The sequence below is a fragment of the Camelus ferus genome, chromosome 12, assembly GCF_009834535.1.
Source record: "Camelus ferus isolate YT-003-E chromosome 12, BCGSAC_Cfer_1.0, whole genome shotgun sequence".
Taxonomy (NCBI): domain Eukaryota; kingdom Metazoa; phylum Chordata; class Mammalia; order Artiodactyla; family Camelidae; genus Camelus; species Camelus ferus.
The window spans coordinates 10,570,721-10,574,160 of NC_045707.1; positions in this window are offsets into that span (position 1 = coordinate 10,570,721).

Below are 3,440 nucleotides of genomic sequence, written 5' to 3' on the forward strand. Positions count from 1 at the left end.
CGTGCCGTGGGCTCGCCGGGCCAGGACGCAGCTCTGCCCCTGCTGGCTGGGGGAGCCCAGGTGGGCAGCCCAACGTCTCTGCTTTTAGTTCCACTGATTATATTTTGTCTTTTTAAAAAATTTTATGTTTACTAAACAACTATTTTGTCTTTTGTTTTTAATGTTTACTTAGCAACCCTTTTTATTTGGGGGGGGGGACAGGTAATTACATTCAGTTATTCGTTTTTTAACGGAGGTCCTGGGGACTGAGCCCAGGACGCCATGCATGCTAAGCACGTGCTCCACCCCTGAGCTCCACCCCTACCCGCTAGTTCCATCGAATATAAAACAGGCAAAAAGTCTTGCGTCTCAGGGCTGCTGATGGATGAGATGAAAGGGCCCAAGCACAGCTGCTTGCACAGGTAGAGCGGGGCTGGGGGCTCTAAAGGGCGTGGCTGCTGCCCTACCGCACAGAGCCCGGCGCCCGGAGAGCCCCCTGCACCTCTCGTCTGCTCGTGTCGCTCTGTTTCCCAAATTGACAGGGAGTCAGCTTTTACCTTCACTCTGTTCCTCCAACCCCTGGTGCTTCTGTGGAGACGAGGGTGCTGCTGGGGGGACCGACCCTGCTGGGGGGCTGAGGCCCAGAATCCCTCCCTCCTACTTGAGAGATGACAGTAGGGAGTCCCTCGTCTTTCCCGTCCAGAGATCCCCGAGAGCTCCTGCCGTCCTGTGCACATGAGTGTGTGTCGCCGCCAGCCCTGCAGACTTGGGGGAGGGGCAGAGGGACGAGGCCCGCCCGCCCCAGGTGTCAGGATTCGGCCAGACCCACTCTTCCCCCTAGTCAGGGGCCCCAGTTCCAGGACACCCCCGGGAGGGCAGATCTGGCCCTGGAAGGAAGGGAAGGACACTTCTCCAGATAGCCTTGGCAGCTCCTGGGGACTCGCTGGCCAGGCTCTTGTTGCGGGGAAGAAAAATGCCTCTGCTGCTTATAAAAAGGCCCAGCAGACCCCTGCCGCGAGGGCCCGGCTGTTCAAAGGCAAGAAAGATGCTTCCTGAGAGGGCCCGGTGTGCAGACAAGTTTAAAAACCCACTGCTTCAGAGCTATGTTTCTCAGTGAGCACGGATATTGGGCACCAGGCAAAGAAAATAATCAATTTCAGCCTGCAGGCGCAGGCCAGCGGGGGAGCCGGCCTCGCTTCTTTCTTTCTTTACTTACTTCGTTTGGGAAGGAGCAATGAAATGTGAGATTCGGAGACAAGCCAGCTCTCTCCTCGGCCTCGGAAACCGGTGACACAAGGCCTTCTTTTCCAGGGGAGTCCAAGGTAGGTGTGGCCCCCAGTTCCTTCCCCGGGGCTGGGGGGACGGGACGGTGGGTGTGCAGGGTGGGGGCAGCCCTGCCAAGTTCACACACTGGGTGCTCGGAGCGGTCCCAGACACGCGGAGGGCTTGGGCCCTGCGGAGTCCTCCCTGGCACGGTGTCCTGAGGTCCCCAGGGCCCCCAGACTCTGCCAGCCCGAAGCGGCCGCAGAGGTGGAGTGCTGGGCTCTGAGACGGCCTGGGAGAGCCGGGGGAGCCCTGCCCTGGGCCTGGCTCTGCAGCCGTGAGCGGGGGTCCTCGCCGCGTGGCTTCCTGGCTGAGCCTCCCTCCTCTGCTTCCACAGGGAGTGGGCACTCTCACTGTGCCCTCCCAGGTGCGCACCGGAGGATGGGCTGTGACACATGCTTTGATGTTGGCCAAGCAGAGGCTGCCCCACGGGCCAGCCCCGACGCCCCGCCAGGCTCCTTGCAGACGGTAAAGGCTGCTGAGGGCGGGTGGTGACACCTGAGCCAAAGGAGAGGGAACCCGGGTACAAAACGGTCAGGGTCCTGCCTGGTCAGGGTGGGTGCGCTCGGCTCACCCAGGAGCCCTCTGGCTGGGGCTCAGGGGGTCGCCCAGGGCTGACTGCCCCACGGCTCTCCTGGGTATGGGTGTTCTGAGACCGCCCCTCAGCTACCAGACGGGCCTACACGGCGTCCGCACTGCCCGCCCCTGCCTGGGCCCCGCCTCTGCAGGGCCCGCTCTCCCGCACCTCCCAGCACCCCCACCTCTGTCCCTGTCTGTTCTTGCTTCTCAGGCTCCCCAGCGCCTACCCTTCTTCCCTCAGCATCTGGCTATTGGCCTCTTCCTTGATGAGACTTTCCCCAAACCCCTCCCCCTGCACCTTCACACTCTAGTCAGAATTAGCCCATCCGCCTCTGTGCTCCCAGCCTTCTTTGTGCCTTTTCTGCAGCCCTCACTTCCTGGCCCTCCAAGCAGGGACCTCGTCTTGCCCCAGCAGCCCCTCATTAAAAATAAATATTTGGTGACTTTTTAACAAACCTACGTGGGTCTCTCTGGGAGCACTCTGTGCATTATGAGAGGGGTGAAGAAGCCGAGGTTCAGAGCAGCCCTGACACCTGCCCAGGGTTCCCCGCCCGCTCCTCTTCCTCTTGCTCCCGTGGAGGGTGGAGGTGAGGAAGCATCAGCATTCAGGACCCCAACCCATGCAGCCCGACAGCCCCCTACTCCTTGACACCGGGTGCCCTCTAGTTCCAGAAGAAGGACCCAGCCCCAGGAGAGGTGAGGAGCCCACGACCCGTCTTGGCAACAGTAGGTGTTCTGCAAATGTGTCTCTGCCAGCCGGGCTGCTGGGCCGTGGGTGGGGAGATCGGGGGGCGGGGGGGGGGGGCGCAGCCAAGCTCCGGGCGGGGAGGCGTGGGGTCCCGGGCGCCCGGTCGGCCACCCTCCGGACATGCCGCTCTCCTTGCCTCTGTGCTGGCTCTGCCGGTGGAAAGGAAGATACGGGAAGACAACTTGAATTTGTAAGTCCAGTTCCAGTGGGGTTATGGATGTGCAAAGAAAAGAATACATAAATGTGTGGCCAGGTGTACACGCGATCAGCTCCTCGATTATTTATTTATCCCCGAGAAGCGCTTACCGGGGGATGGCAAACATTTGTTCTGTAGATGGAGCCCAGAGGACTGACCCTGCCGAGAGAAACCGGATTATTAGCGCTCCGACAATTGGGTTTACATAGACTTTTACCTCCAGTTATTAAGAGAAGCAGTGAATTTATATTCATGCGGCACCAGGAGCCGGTGGGTGGTGGGTGGCGGCTGGGGAAGGGGCGGGGGGCGGGCGCGGGCCCTCCCACCGCGAGGGGGCTTCCCCGGGCCCCTCCGCGCATCAGCGCCTGGAGCAGGCCCGCCGCCCCGCCCCTGGCCCCCCGAGGCGGCGTGGTGCCATCCCCGAGTCTCCGGGGGGGGGGGGGGCCGGCTACCTGTCGGGACGAGGCACCAGCACTTCCAGTGAGACATAAGCCCGCCCAGCAGGGAGCCGTCCCCTCTGCAGGGCGGCAGGCGCGGTGGCAGCGACGGGGGAGCGATGACACTCAGCGTGAGCCCCCCCAGCAGCCCCCGGGCCGGGTGTGCGGGGAGGGCCGC